Source organism: Gopherus flavomarginatus, chromosome 14, assembly GCF_025201925.1.
Source record: "Gopherus flavomarginatus isolate rGopFla2 chromosome 14, rGopFla2.mat.asm, whole genome shotgun sequence".
Taxonomy (NCBI): domain Eukaryota; kingdom Metazoa; phylum Chordata; order Testudines; family Testudinidae; genus Gopherus; species Gopherus flavomarginatus.
Window position 1 is genome coordinate 3,871,123 of NC_066630.1, and position 16,573 is coordinate 3,887,695.

Consider the following 16,573-nt stretch of genomic DNA (forward strand, 5'->3'; position numbering starts at 1 on the left):
AATAGTCACCATGATTCACACCTAGTGCAGATTATATGATACAATGGTAAAAACAATTATGCATGCTGGGAAGGGAGTGAGAACTGGTGGGGAGAGGAGTTTGGGGCTATGGAGTGTGGAGGGGGATTAATAGGAATGGGGGGAGGGAAAGGGAGAGGGTGGGGATGTCAGGTATTGGGAGGGGGAGAGACAGAGGGGTAACATGAGGTTAGGTCAGGGTCACCTGTCAACCCTACATTCTCCCCTCCTATGTGCAAATTGGGATTTGGGGCCCCCTGTCCCTTTGAGGGTGTCTGAGCTTTTTTCCCTACCCCCTTCATGTGGCATCTGGGCTCTTGGGGGCCTGCACTATTGGGGTGGCTTAGCACCTCTCTTCACTCTCTGCAGGTGGGAGTTGGGATCTGAGCCTCTCGCCCTGCCCCCATGTGAGCCAGTATTCTGGGAAACGCACCTTCTCTAGAGGAGGAGTTGAGAACAGGCATGCTTGATACATATAACAGGCTCAAGCACTGGGGATAGGAACACCCAGTGAGGTGAATGGACCATTTCACACATCTCAGAGCTATTGTTTAATTTCCTTGGGGGGTTCTCATTCAGCTGAGACTATCACCTTGAGATGAATGGGTCACTTAAACCTCTCAGAGCTGCCTGTGTTCCCAGGATTATCCTGTGCTGAGGATTTGGCTACAGCAAAGCAGTTGATGATAATTAATTTCATATTATAATAGAGAGCCAGCTCTGCTACAGTTAAGATTGCAAAGACTTTTCTGTCTAAAGCAGAAGTTCTCAGGACAAAATTTTTATGGCCTCAGAGTACAGCCACCAACTCTTGCTGGCGGCCACTGTGATGTTGCATCCCATATATTTATGGAAATATGCTTATGAATGTAAATATAATGTAACTGGAATATGCTTTATGCAAAACGTCTCTTGTAAGGTATCATTACAAAGCTTATAATCTACTGAGTGTGTTCATCCTATTTATATGAATGTATCACTCTTGTATCAGAAGCTAGAAATACGACCTATTACTCTGAACTGCTATTCTAACTATGCAGTGTGGGCCATTAATGGTGGCTCCCATTAACCAAGACAATTGGTTGTAAATGGCTCTGTTTACTTGTGAGCCTTCCTGTGAGTCTGACTGGAAAGAATGGAGAGTAAGAGGGGGTCTCACAGGACACATGATCATGTCACCTGGTACTGGAATCCATCTTAAACCTGGTGCTTTTCCATTTAGAAGGAGGGATGGGGTCGCAGAGAGAAAAAATATTCCTGTCTTGTGCCAACAATATAAAAGGGGATGAAACAACAAAGGGAGCTGCAGTCATGAAAAATCCCCTAGCTACCACCTGAGCTGGAACAAGGCCTGTACCACAGGAAAGGATTGGACCCAGTCTAAGAAGAAGTCTAGTCTGTGAAAGAAGCTTATTGGAACATCTCTGAGGGTGAGATTTACCTGTATTCAGATTCTTAAATGTATTAGGCTTAGACTTGCATGTTTTGTTTTATTTTGCTTGGTAACTTAAGTTCTGTCTCACTACTTGAAAACACTTAAATCCTACTTTTTATACTTAATTAATAAACAAAAGTGACTTTTTATTAACCCAGAGTAAGTGATTAATACCAGGGGAAGGGGGGCAAACAGCTGTGCACATCTCTCTATCAGTGTTATAGGGGGTGGACAGTTTGAGTTTACCCTGTATAAGCTTTATACTGAGTAAAACTGATTTATTTGTGGTTTGGATCCCACTGGGAGCTGGAGACTGGAGCACTTCTTAAGCTGTTTTCAGTTAAGTCTGCAGCTTTGGGGGCATGGTTCAGACCCCAGGTCTGTGCTGCAGCAAGCTAGCGTGTCTGGCTCAACAAGGCAGGGTTCTGAAGGCCCAAACTGTCAGAGAATACAGGCTCAGAGGTTGTCTCAGCACATCAAGTAACAGTCCCAACGGAGTCTCTGTGACCAAACCCCATCACAGCCACTCACACTTTTCCCTAAAATACTTAATTAGCTTCATGCATTTTTATTCAGATTGTCTGAAAATTTGCTGCAAGAGGTTCCTGAGGTACAGCGAGGGTTGCCAACTTTCTAATAGCAGAAAACTGAACCACCTTGTCTTGCCCACGCCCCCACCCCTGCCCCACTGCTTCTCTAAGGTCCTGCCCCCACTCCCGACCCCCCTCCTCGCTTACATGCTCATTTTCACAGGGCTGGGGCAGAGGATTGGGACTCAGGTGGGGATGAGGGCTCTGGGGTGGGGCCAGGGATGAAGGGTTTGGGGTGCAGGATGGGGCTGGAGATGAGAGGTTTGGAGTGTGGGAGGGGGCTCCAGACTGAGGTATGGGCTCTGGGCCAGAGGTGCAGGCTCTGGGCTGGGGCCAGAAATGAGAGATTCTGGGTGCAGCAAGGGGCTCTGGGCTGGGGCAGGGGTGCAGGCTCCAGGTGGCACTTACCTCAGGCAGTTCTGGAAAGCAGCATCATGTCCTTCCGACTCCTAGGCAGAGGCACAGCCAGGGAGGGGACTCTGTCCAGTGCCTCTGCCCACAGGTGCCACCTCTGCAGTTCCCATTGGCCATGATCCCTGGCCAAAGGGAGTGGTAGAGCCAGTGCTTGGGACAGCACATGTGGGCAGGGGGCAGCATGTGGAACCTCCCTGGCCACTTCTTTGCCTAGGAGCCGAACATGCCAGCTGCATTCTGGTAGCCACTCAGAGCCAGGTAGAGAGCCTACCAGCCCTGCTGCGCTGGCAACTGGATTTTTAATGGCTGGTCAGCACTGCTGATGGGTCGAGCTGCCAGGGTCCCTTTTTGACCAGGTGTTCCAGTCAAAAGTTGGACACCTGGCAACCCTAGATACAGCCCCCTGGGGAAAAAACAAACAACGAGCTTTTCTTAAAGTTAACAGATTCTATCTTTTTTTCATTTTTATTTTTGCACACCTGGTTTCCAAAGTGCTGATGGCTTAATGGGACCAGAAGGGGAGAGTGAGATGGAAATGGTGGCAGGGTTCTGTGTTGCAGGGGGAGGAATAGTGTAAGAGGCAGGGGAGAGACAGACACACAAGTCTTCTCTCCCATCTTTAAAGTCACTGTATCCACCATGTAACAAACTGTCAAGTTTTTGGGACAGACCATGGATGAGATTTCTATCACTGGCCAGTTAACAATTACCCTCCCCCTCCCCAGGAAAGCTTCAGAGCACAACCATTATCCTCATTCCACTACAACAAAATGAACAGAGAGGAAGCACTTAGGACTCCCTACTGTGGCCTGCAACAGGCACAGTCCATCCTCATCCTCTGATGCCCCAGAGACTTCTCAGACCCTGTCCAGTAACTTGGAACTTTGTATGAATTTATTTACATTCCCTTTGCCACCAGTCTCATACAGCAATGTACTGACAGTGTTTCTTACCCCTCCCCACAGGAGCCAAGGAAGAACAGTGCTCTCAACACATACTGTGTTCACCTAGCCCAGATCCTCTCCTTTGCATTTTTCCTGTTTCTTTCTTTATACCCCTTAGCTGATGCTCATTGGTTCATCAGCTAATTAGCTGCATATCCCTATTCAGCCTTCTCCAGGGAAACTGACTGGTGCCTAATTATCAGATTGCTGGCTCCCACCCCCAACCCTCAGTCATGCTACCTTAATGACCACCAGTTCCTACCAAGAACTTCTCTCTGTTCCAAAAATCCAGCAATTCACTGGCAAAAAAATTCATTGTTGCAGAGTTTAGGTTGCCAGGTGGGATCTCAGACTTTAGCAGACCACCACCCCCAGCAAATATCAAACTTCTGAAAACTAGGCAATCAAGCGTTAAGGTTGCACAGTGTGTATCTTAACTTGCCCTCTCTGAGGCCTTGTCTACACCACAAAGTTGCAGCGCTGGTGAGGGGGTTACAGTGCTGCAACTTAGGAGGTGTACACATCTGCAGGGCATTACCAGCGCTGCAACTCCCTGTTTGCAGCGCTGGCCGTACACCCGGTCAAACCTCGGGGGTAGAGGATCCAGCGCTGGTGATCAGGTGTAGACACTCACCAGTGTTTTTCTTGACCTCCGTGGAATAAGCAGGTATCCCAGCATACCTGAGGAAGCCTCTCTGGTAATCAAGCCGGTCTCCTTCCCTGCGGTTTGCTCTCGCGTTCCCCGAACCCCCCCGCAAGCAGGTCTCCTTCCCCGCGGTGTGCTCTCGCGTTCCCCGAACCCCCCTGCAAGCAGGTCTCCTTCCCCGCGGTTTGCAGGGGGGTTCGAGGAACACGAGAGCAAACCGCGGGGAAGTAGGTCTCCTTCCCTGCGGTGTGCTCTCGCGTTCCCCGAACCCTCCCCCGCAAGCAGGTCTCCTTCCCCGCGGTGTGCTCTCGCGTTCCCCGAACCCTCCCCCGCAAGCAGGTCTCCTTCCCCGCGGTTTGCAGGGGGGTTCGAGGAACGCGAGAGCACACCGCGGGGAAGCAGGTCTCCTTCCCCGCGGTGTGCTCTCGCGTTCCCCGAACCCCCCCCGCAAGCAGGTCTCCTTCCCCGCGGTGTGCTCTCGCGTTCCCCAAACCCCCCTGCAAGCAGGTCTCCTTCCCCGCGGTTTGCTCTCTCGTTCCCCGAACCCCCCTGCAAGCCGCCCAACAGCGCTGCAGTGTGGCCACATCTAACACCACTTGCAGCGCTGGTTGCTGTAAGTGTGGCCACTCTGCAGCGCTGGCCCTATACAGCTGTACTAATACAGCTGTAACAACCAGCGCTGCAAAATTGTAGATGTAGACATACCCTGAGCAATGCCCCACTATGCCCAGAGTGCATGCACACGCTGCCTTTGAACCGTACTGAGTAGGAGCTACCAACATTTGCCTAACCTGCAAACACTTTGCCTACTCCACAGAAATTTTACAACTTCTTCACTATTACATGTACGATGCCACTGAAAATTACTCTACTTTTGCTACCATTCATAACACCCACCCCCCCAAGACCACCCACATCTCTCACCTAATTGTGCCCTGCTGCTGACACCACCCTCCCAATGCAATGCTAGAATCTCTCAAGGTACACATGCGCTTCTTTATTTCAATCACACATAGGGAGGGGGGATACCCCCCCACCCACCTTGTGTCACAATCACAGGTCTGACAAGATGCTCCAGCTAATCCCTGCACCATTCAATACAGCTATACCTAGCACAGTCAGAGCAGCTGGGGTGCGCAACATGAATTCACAGTGGTTATTGCCAGCTTCAAGGGGCCAGAGTTAAAGTAAATGCCCATGCAACCTTAATTCATTTCCTGGTTTTCAGAAGTTTTGAGTGTTGCTGAAATTGACATTCTAGAAGGGCATGAGACACCACCAGGCAAATTTTAACACTGCGTTAATGAAGTTATTTGTCAGAATGTATTTATTATTTAACAGAAATATATTGTGACAGGGTGCAGGAGTTTTATCTGGTCTTTGGCAAATGGGATTTACTCCTGCTCAGCTCTGCCCCGACCCTTGCACTGGTGTTCAGAGGAAAATACAGAGCTGAGGACTGGAGGATCTCAGCAGGAGGGTCTGGGTGAAAGGAAGAGGAGAGTGCCTTGGAGGTAGAACTCCATACCCATTCACTACAGGATTGCTCACATTAGGGGTTTTCTGGAAATATTTTGTTAAAAAAGAAGATTACTTTGAGTATCCTCAAGAATTAAACCCTTAAGGAAGAACATAGGCATCTTGAAAGATTTCTTGCTAATTCCCATTGTGATCACTCTACTGGCTTAAAAATTTAGACTTAACAGCTATATGCAACAAAGACTCAGTATTGCCAGCCTCAGGCATTTAGAATTCATAACTGAAGCCATGCAGATGCATGACATTTAAAAAAAGGTATTTTTAAAAATTTGTCTTGTTTGTTTGAGCCACATTTTCCAGCTATAGACTGCTTTTCTTTTTAAAATTAGAACAGATTCTCACATAGTCCCATGGCTCCAGGAGCTGGGGCTTTAAAACTCCAGCTATTGTGAGAGTAGGCATCTGTAAAGACTGACATTCTAGCATCTTTTCTCTCTAAAGGGAGCCTGTGAAAGGAAAAGACTGAATTTGTGTCCTTTTTTGCTTCCCTGTGTTGTACAAAGTAGGCCTAAAGATACATTTTTATCCAAGTATTTTTCTTTGCTTCCCCCATGTACTAGGTTGGTCTTCCATTTTTACTGGAGGGATTCAAATATGCATTGTGTGCTTTCTCAAGCCTTAATTGAAGAAGGGTAAGGAAGCTGAACCCTTAAAGTTTTTTTTTCCCCTAAATGTTTCAGCTAATGTGGAAGGAACAAAAGCAAGCAAGCAGCCAGACTAGTCATTTCTCTCAGTAGATCACATTTTATTTGCTGTGAAGTCATAATCCTAGCAGTTCCCTAGTCATCCACAGAGTCTAAAGGAGACTATACCAAAAGTTCTAATGTAAAAAACCCACACATTACAAATATAGATTCTTATATCTCATAAAAACCCCTTTGGAAAACACAAAAGAAACTCGATTTTGCTTTCTTTTACTGGGCACCTTTAATCCTTTCCTAGTAGATGGACAGTTCATGCTTTCATATGTGGTGTTCAAATAAAAAGGTCAGGGCCACACAGAAGGAGGTTCTAACTTCCAACATAATGCAGGACCTCGGAGGTGGCAAACATTAACTGTTACAGCCACATATATTTAGCATATGAAGGGTGAAAAAGGCCATTTCCCCTCCTGCTCACTAATGAATATTGGGGTGTGACTATATTAGAAATGCTAAGCAGCACAGCTGCGCTGCTGGAGTGTTGACACTTATCAGAGCCATAATTGGAAGGGGCTCTTCTGCAGCTGTAGTAAATTCACCTCCCTGAGAGGCAGTAGCTAGGTTAACGGAAGAATTCTTCTGTCAACCAAGCAGTGTCCACACCGAGACTTTGGACAGCTTAATGACACTGCAGAGGACGTGACACTTCTCACAGCCCTGAGCGATGCAGTTAAACTGATTTAGCTTTGCAGTGCAGACCAGCCGGAAGGCAGCAGAGGAAGGCATCTAACTTGGACACAGCCTTTCACAGTGGAATGTGTAGAAGAGAAGCTAGTGGGGGGAGGACAAGTGAGTCTGTTTCTTTTGACAGTTTCATTTGATCTTACGGAGAAGGGAGAGAAGTAAGGCTTTGTCCTTTTATCTTATGTCAGGCAGGACAGTCTTAAGAAGCCAAGCAGTACCAGGCCTGTGCTTAAAGATTTGGTCAACCTAGCTACATCACTCAGGGATGTGAAAAACACCACCCCAGAGTGTAGATGCAGCTAGGTCAATGGAAGAATTAACAATTCTTAACAACGCAGTCAGACACCCAGGCTCTAACCTACCCCTACACAGCCTGATAAAGGCATCTAATATTTCAGAGCCAGAACAACCCCAGTTTGTGCTCTGGCTTTGAAGAAACCAAGGGTTTTAACACCTGGGAAACAGCCAGTATTTAGGGGCAAGGCTACCCTGATTCCTTACCTGCTGGAGCTCTTATGCCAGGAATAAGCTCTAAGGGGCCTTACACCTGCTTTGCCTGTGTCATTGTCAAGGGGCTGCAATGAATGCCTGCCATGGCACGGTAGGTGTGGAAGCTAAACCTCTCTCTGTCAGAAACAAAGGAGCCCCACACACAATACAAAAGCGTTTTGTTGAGCTCTTCCTGTCTTGCTGACCATTGCTGGCTGGCTGTTTCTTTGTGCTCCCCACAGGTTGTCTTGTCTGATCCTGTGACTGTGAGCTCTTTGAGGCTGGGACTGTCTTTGTGCTGGGTGCTGTACAAACAGAGCAAAATGGGACACTAGTCTGTAACTGGGCTCAATGCCGCTACAGTCATACACATAACCACATCCAGTGCAATGTAGTATTTTTGCACTGGTACTGTAATTGAAACACCAAAATGCAGCATCAGCACAGCAGGAGTCAGCAATCCCAAGTGCAGCATTAGGGCAGTGGCAGGCAAGCATGCAATCCCCTGCTTTTGTTGCTACCTCAAGCCCTTTGCAACAAAGGCAGGAGACCAGTCCAGCACGAGAGAGAGAACTGCTCCATTTCCAAAGGAAGCAGGAGAAATGGCTGAAGAGCCACATTCGTGGCAAACCGAGGTTCTGATTCATAAAGGTCTCAATTTTCCTTATGTGACTGACCCATGTAACTGGAATGAAAAAGTCTCACACAAAACAGTCACTGCCATTGTGGCATGGGCAGGGTGGTCTGGGTTTAGGAGCAACGTAGCCCTGGCTTGACATAGTGAATTGGGCATGGATGAGGCCTCATTTCTTGGGAGACAAGACTCAGAAGGTATTGGGATCAGCAGGCTGGATACAGAATGTTTGTACTAGCTAAGATAACGGGGACACAGAGACATTTACAATGGATAAGATGATAAAGGATAAAAAAAGCCTGGAACATACGATGAGGTAAAGAGTAAGTCATGCACAACCAGTCCATGGCCTGAGAATGCTGTACAGGGATTGGTTCCTACAAGATGACCAAGCCAATCCCAAAATGTATGATCAATACACAGCAGATGCAATGTGATGTGTATATGTAAACAAAGGAAGAGGTCTGCTGTGCAACTTTGGATGTGTGGTATGCCCTATATACCCACCCTACTCTGAGATTGATCGATTCAGCATAGCTTCGCTGGATGCCAAACAAAGGAACTTGAGTGACATGACTGCAGTCAAACTGAGTCCTTGAGGAACCAAGTGGAAGAGATCTTTGGAGATTCCCTAACAACAAATCAGCATGGCACTACCCTGTAGCCAGTAAGATGAAGTAATGGTAGACATTCACCCTCTTAATACTGGCTGGAGGTGGACATGTTTGCCGGGATGTATCCTCTTACTCCCCACCACAGCTAGCTTGAGGTGGAGGTCTTGGGCAGAAGTGCACATTCTTGTGCCCCAGCTTGAGGTAAACCGAGGGTAATTTCTAGCACAGCGATTCAGCAGATGCATTCTCAATGTTACTACTGTGAGTAGTTGCCTTGGTTTCAATTAGGTTGCTCACAGTAGTGCTTGCAGGATCAGGCCCAAATAGAATAACATTGATTTGGAGGGAGGTGACTAGTACAGTTCCTATCCCAGGGACCTGTGTGAGAAGTAACCCTACTTATTTTCATGAATGATTTGGGAGGAGTGAGCAGAATACTAATTAAATTGTATTAAAAATGCAAACATTTGTCCTATTGTGGGATTCTATGTAATGTCGCTCAGGGGGAGGCATGGCTCATGTGAACCTTGGAAAATGTTATGAGCTTCAAAGGTCTCTTTTAAACAAACAATGTGCCAGACAAGAATCCTTGGAAATACGTGGGAAGAGGGGAACACAAATTCCAATCTCTGGTTCCAAACTTTTGACTCTACACCCTGAGGAGAAACCCATTGTCTACTGATTACTTGTTACCAGGGTCACAGGATCAGAGACCCCACTTGTATAATGGGGGTGGGAGGGAAGAGGGAAATCTCAGATTAATGGGGGTTCTTGTCCTGAGCAAAAGGTGATATGAACTAATGACCACAGAAAAACTTCCATGTGAGGTCTGAGGGACTGACTTCTACCAGAACTCTTGCTGGAGTTGGGGGCAAACTAATCAGCAGGTGTGCAGGTTTTTATTGTAATAAGATTTCTGTTACTGCTTTCACCTTAAAAATAAATGGGCTTGCTTAGGAAAACCTGTATGGTACCCTTAAAACTATAGTTAATTATGCTGTTTATAACTTCTGTGGAGAAAGCAAGGCAAAGCAGATCTGCTTAAGCACTTTGACATGCTGGGGAACTCAATGTAGGCAGGGAAATGTGTAGCCCTGGAAACCCTGGTGAGAAGACAGAGACCCCTGGGTCTCTGGCCAAGAGAGAGAACAGCGGAGGAACTGGGAGCCTTAGAAGTGGGTGCCTTTCCTGAGCTACAAGAGGGAAAACATACATTCAGTTCCCTCGAGCTTTGACAGTTATATGTGCAAGAAGAAAACAAAGGGAGGTTAAGTTTGGAAGAAATGTGGGACTTGGCCATGGCTGATGAGTTTAAAGTGTGTCATGGCTGCAAACAATTTCTGGGTTGCTTGTGCAGATGCATTATTTCATGTCTTACCATGAGAGTTGTGACAGTCAGAAGCACCATAGCGCAACAAGTCCCCAGCACCCTCACACGAGGGCAATCCCTTCTCTGTTGCAGGGCCTTGACTATTGAATATGATCAAACAAGAGCTCAGAATGAATCCTGATGTCTCAAGATTTGGATAAAAAAAGTGGAGACCTGTTGTGATAGGTGGATCCCGGCCTCGAGCGCTCTCCAGCAGGTCACAGAAGAAGTGCACTTGCCTCAGTTTCCTCTTGGTCCAGTCATAAAGGAACTACAGTTGCTCAGTATCCAATCCAAAAAGCTCACTCCTAGGCATAATTTAGTACTGTACATGTTCTGTAGTCTGCAGAATCCTCATGATAAAACCATTCTTCCAAAACCCCAAACTACAACACGTACCATCACAGCAGTTTTTCATGCTCCCTCCCAGGCTATTATTTCCAATTCATCCTCCATCCCCAGAATTTCTTGTTCCAGGGCTCCAACCTCCAGGCCATCTACCTGAGAGCTCCCAGATTTCCTCACTTTCCCCGACTCTTTTCTGGCATCCCCAAGTCAGGTCTCCCACTAGGTAACTCCCCGCAGCATTTCACTCAGCCAGGCCTGTCCTACCCCTGCCCAGTGAATTTACTTTAAAATTTAATTTTTTGAAGTTTGAGATATACCTATCTCCTTGTATTGGAAGGGACCTTGAAAGGCCATCGAGTCCAGCCCCCTGCCTTCACTAGCAGGACCAAGTGCTGATTTTCACCCCAGATCCCTAAATGGCCTCCTCAAGGACTGAACTCACAACCCAGGGTTTAGCAGGCCAATGCTCAAACCACTGAGCTATCCCTCCCCCCCAGTACTTCCAGGACTGACCCCTTGTTGTGGTCTGGGCTGCCTGCAGTCCTTCACTCAGGCCTGTTGCAAGACAGCTTGGCCGTGTTCCACTCAGCCAGGCCTACCCACCTGCCCCTCCCGCTGCTGGGATCCAGCCCTTCTGTACTGGGCTCACCTCCTCCTTCCCAGGCTGGTTACTCCTAGCAGACTCGGCACGAGCTGTAACGCAGCAGGTATCCGCCGGCTCTGGCCAGTCCCCACCCCGCGGTGCTCTGGCCCTGCTCCCCGCTGCCGCGTCGGGGTCCCCCCGGGTCTGCCCCAGCCCTTTCCCGACGGGCTCCCGGGCGGCTGCCTCCGGCCCCGCTCCGCACAGCCCGGGCCCGGCTCGGGGACACTCCGTGCCCGCCTGGGCAGCCCGAGCAGCAGCGCCTTACCGGCGGGGCGGGGCGCCGCTCCCCTGAGCGAGCGGAGACCCAGCCGCGACCCCAGGGAGCGGCGCCCACGGGCCGCGCTAGGAGCCAGGCACGGACGGGGCGGGGCGGAGGAGACCCGCGGCCCCTATCCCCGCGCAGCCTCATCCACGGCCCGACCCCGCCTCCAAGCCTCGAGCGGAACAGAAGAGAGGTAGCCTGCCCCGGAACTGGCCATTCACGTGATTCTCCTGAGGCAGCCAATCGGATGCATAAACGTCACGATAAATGAACCAATCCGATTTGCCCGCCGACTTCGTCACCGCGCATAACAACAGGCTCCGCCTCGCGCCGGCGCGTTAATGGGACGGTTTCTTCCGGTTACGCCACGCGTAGCGTGTCTGTGTCACCGCGTGCGGGACTGTCCCTGCCAGAGCCAGCCAATGGGGCGGCGCGGTGCGGCGGACCAATGGGCAGGCGCGTCTCAGCGGCGGGTGGGAGCGAGGCTGGCAGCGCTGGCGAGCCGGGGGCCGGAGCCGGAGCCGGAGCCGCCGAGGGAGGAAGGAAGGAGCTTGGCGGGCCATGGAGCGCAGGGCGAGGAGGCGCCGCCGCGACAGCCGCAGCCCCGAGCACTAGAGCGGGCCGCGACCGCCGGGTCCCGACCAAGCCGCCGCTCCCAGCCGCCTGCGCTTCCCCGCGCCGGGGCCGCCGCCGGGCGGGTCCCGAGCCCCCCTTCCCCGCCCGCCGCCTCCTCTATGCGGCGGGGCTGGAGGAGCCGGAGGCCTCGCTCGCCCGGGAGGCTGCAGCCGGGGGACGGCGTGTGAGGCGGGGCCGAGCCCTGCGCGCCCAGCACTGACTTCGGGTGAGGAGCGGGGGAGCCGGGACGGGGCTTCATGGGGGCTGAGGGCGGGGAGCAGCCGGGGTGGGAGAGAAGGACCCTGGGTGGGGAGCAGTAAGAGTCCCGGGGGGGGGCTAAGGGGGAGTTCCGGGGTGCCTGGGGGGGAGGGGCGCGTGCGTGGGGGGGCCCGAAGGGGCACCCCCTCGGTGGGGGGGAGGGGCGCGTGCGTGGGGGGGCCCGAAGGGGCACCCCCTCGGTGGGGGGGAGGGGCGCGTGCGTGGGGGGGCCCGAAGGGGCACCCCCTCGGTGGGGGGAAGGCTTAGCAGCACTTGCTAGAAGGAACAATATGAAAAGTTGTCTGAAATGGTAATTTCCGTTTCCCATTTCATCATCCCTGGGTAGGCGTTAGCTGTGTGCGTGCAGAGGGGGAAGCTGATCTGCCTGAAGCCAGCAAGGCTCGCTGATCTGCATTTATTTATTTTCCCGTTTAATCTCTAAATTGCTCAGTATTTTTCTCGTTGGAAAAGCCTTTGTGCACTGGGGGAAGGGGTTGAACTCCACCCTTTCCCCTTAGCAAAAAACAGCTGCACTTCTCCAGTCCAGAATTTACACCCCCCTTAGTTCACGAGATTGATTGCATGTTTATAAAGGCAAATCGTGTCTCTTCCCCCTCCAAGAAGCCTGGAGGAGCTGAGCCCTCCAATGCCCTCTGCCCTTTCCCAGAGAGAGCAGCTGTCTTGTGAAGGGGTGTGTGTGGATTGAAAACCACCCTGTTCATTGAGACACAAGAGCTGGTGTGTTTACAGATTGGCTTCTACTCTAAGGTTGTAGATCTGTTTTGATATCTAGTTACAGGAAAGCGCTCCCCTCCCCCCTTCTGTGGTTTTGTACACAAAGTGCTCACTTACCACCAGGAACCTGGCCCTATAGACAGCGAAAACGGATCCCAAGCAGTATCCTTAAGCAAAATTCATCTTCTGAGATGACTCCAGAAGCTGGGCATAGACAGGATCGTTTTGTCAGTTAGACAAAGGTGTTAAGGGACACTGTCAACTTTGAAAATCATATTTATCTGAATATTTAGTAACTGCTATCATTACTTGAAACATCTAACTGAACGAAGGTTGTTGGTTACATATTTTTCTCTTTTTTTAAGCTGTTTAGTCAGTTTGACACACTTTTGTATATAGTCACATTCACTGTTTCCCATGTTCTTCCTTTTGGGGGGGGGGAACCCTTAGAGGACAACCCTTGTGCATTTAAAAACGTTTTTAAAATGTGTCATGGTATTTAAAGTGTGTTCTGTCAGGAACTAGATTTTTTTGTCATTAGTTAATTTAATAATAAGTTGATTTTGTCCCTTTCAAGTGTAGAGGAGTCACCAAATAAAAGATGTACAGGGAGACCCTTTTGAATGGTCATGATGGGTGACAGTATAAATGTATAATTACTGCAGAGAAAGTGAAATATGATCCATGTTTGACTCCCTCTCTATATCTGAGTAGAGAAATTCTTAAGCATATTGTTTGATATGCTAATGAAACATCAGTGTTGAAGTGGTATGACCTGCTGTGTTCTGTGGGAAGAGATCAGTCAGTGGCAAATCTTTCTATAGAGCAATCTGTATTTTTGTGTGGCAGGTTCTGTGGAACTCTACCTTTTTGGGGCTGCACAGATGCTGATTACTCTTAGTGATGAGTGTGGGAGGTCTAGGAATTTAAATACTGGCTTTCTTGGCATGTTTGTTACTATGTAGGTGTTTTCTGTTCTACAATTTGCTCACGTGCTTTTGTTCTATTCTGAAGCTGTTTTTTTTGTAAATCTAAATGGTTGTTCCCATCTCCATCTTATCTAAATGTGATCCAAATGATTAATTGAATTTTTCCTGTCTCCAAGGGGAGTTGAGTTTTTTGGTGGCAGTGAAGTTAGAAATGTCCAGTTGTGAATCTCAAACTTGATATTCATATACTCATATTTTCCACTTAGGCACCTATTTCTATTTTCATAATATTGTAATGACAATGTCTTGTATTTTTACTCTGACAGGTTGTCCCTATGTTGGTTTTGTGGGTGGGAGCGTTGGTGAGAAGAAAATACAAATTTGCTGTGATGTTATGGTGTTGGTCTTTGTGCATGTGTGGCAGAGAACCTAGTTAGATTATACTTTTCAGTTTTGAAGCAGCTTTGTATAATATGAAAATGGGATAAAAGTTAACTACTTAGAACATAAATAGAATATAAAATAAAGTGTACAAAGTCTTGTCTGATTTCCCTCCTCTCAAGAGTTTGTTTTGTAGCACCCTGATGCAGTTCAGTAGAGCAGGCAAATGTTTCTCTAGGCTCAGTGTAGACTAGTCACGTTGATCATACTGCACCAATGTTTGCTCCCTCGGTAAACCAGATGGACTACTTACTATAGGTGGTGATTATTTTAACTGTGTAATTACACATGGAATAAAAAATGGCATTTTGTTCTGTAAATGTATTGGAAAGAAGGGTACTAAGATGGATATTTTTTCTGTGTTTAGTTCGTTTTGTTTCCTTTAAGGCTTGGCAGTGTTATGGTTTTCAGATGTGGACTTAAAATACACAGGATTTTTTGCCTGACTGTATCATAAAAAGCAAACCAGTAGTTTACGTACATAAGTGCTGTAACAGGATAATTTGAGATCCCTAGGTCTTACTGATCACCCTTCTACATTTTGACACCTACAACAATGTACGTTATATAACTTCTTTAGAGCCATTGGATAACTGAAGTAAATTAGAAAAAGCTGCATTTTCAGCATTACTGTAAAGTGAAGAATCTGCACTATTTTAAAAACTACTTATACCATATATATTCTCATGGGTTCCAAAATATTTTTTTAGAGTTGGGGCGTTCCTCTTATTCTGGTGGTTCAATAAAAATTGGAAATTCTAATTATTATGGAAAAATTTTTCAAAGGAGGCAAAAGTTGAAGGACTCTCTGGCTCCAGGAGTGTGTTTTTTATAACATTCCCAGGTGACAGTTTTCTGTTGTTTAAGAGCATTTCCCCCTCTCTCCTGTGTGGACTAGTTGAATTTCAGGTATTCCATGATGGACTGCAATATAGATTATATCTGTCCCTTGGTACTGAAATACTATGGTGATGGATTGCTTTGCAAATGCCTGACAGATACCACTAGATCCCACAGCAGCAAATCCAGTATGTTTGGAAATAGTTAGATGGTAGTTATTCTAATTGTATATTCACTGGCTGCTTTTTTCATTTTCTTTAGCTGGTGAGAATGCAGTAAAGGCAGCTTGTCTGTTGTCCTGCTAACATGTATGAGCATTACAGCTATCACACCTGTTGGATGAGATTAAGGAGAGAGATTGGCTTTCTCCCTAGTTAAGATTGAGATTAGTGTTTTATTGTAAACTTAATTCTTTTACCTTATCTCTAATTTCACTTAAATTTCAAACAGATTGGTTTAAATTTGCAGGGACGAATATATATGCTGCTTTTAAATATGTTCTTATACTACAACACTGAGCATGGGCATGTAGTTTCTGTATCTGGGGCTACAACATACCTCTTAAGGTCTGAGCCAAGTATTATATAACTTGTGTGCCATGGGTACAGGGTCATGAGAAATTATATGTACTCAAATGACTTGATGTCACAGGCACACAGTACACCAAGACATGGGCTTATTAAAATGTCCTTAATCAAAATGTCTCTATTTTACATGGTAATATGCAGTGGGTTATGAGGATGGAAAGTTGTTAATCCTTGAGGTCAGAGTTAATGCTGTTTGACTTTAACAGCACCTTGAATTTTCAGACTTCTGTAATGTTTCTTGAGAAAATTAGTGTTTTCAAATACCTCCCCTTATGTAATTAGAGTAGTTGTAATCTTAATCTCAGGTTATTAAAGTCTATAGTCTGGTAACATATCAGTTCATCCTTACTGTTCACTTGTGACCCAGTTGTGAGTGGTGCCAACCTGTAATACGTACAATTAATCTTTACCAACTTAGAAAACAGAAAAAGTCACTTAAATGCTAATAGAGAAGGAAACCCTGTTCAAAACATTCTCTGCTGAAAAAGGCAAGCCATGTTACTTCAGTCTGTGAAACTTCCACTACTTGAGTGAGCTATCTCCAAATCTGCTCTAGTAGGATGCTAATCCCAAAAAAGATCCATACCTCTTCACTGATGAGAGACTGCTGCTTCATTTGTTTGAGCAAAATATTTTTTAAAGATGGTGTTAAATCATGTGGCTCCAAGAGTAACAGTCCTTACACACAAAAGATCTTGCTTTGATCTGATGGCTTTCAAGATTCATTTCCCATCATTGAGATCCATTAAGACTGTTACAGTGGCTTCAGACTCTTTCCTCTTTGCATGAGTCCTTAGGATGCTTGTCTGTGTTTGAGTTTTTTAATAACTAAAATGAG

At 47.4% G+C, this 16,573-nt stretch overlaps 1 protein-coding gene across 2 annotated transcripts in view; it reads left to right on the forward strand.

Moving 5' to 3' along the window:
• Window positions 1-12,055: 12,055 nt before the first annotated feature.
• Window positions 12,056-16,573, forward strand: part of ANKRD11 (ankyrin repeat domain containing 11) — a 237,057-nt gene continuing 232,539 nt past the window's right edge. For both annotated transcript variants that reach the window (XM_050922636.1, XM_050922635.1), the window contains exon 1: window positions 12,056-12,171. The gene's annotated coding sequence lies outside the window, so the exon portion shown is untranslated. The remainder of the gene's footprint in view (window positions 12,172-16,573) is intronic.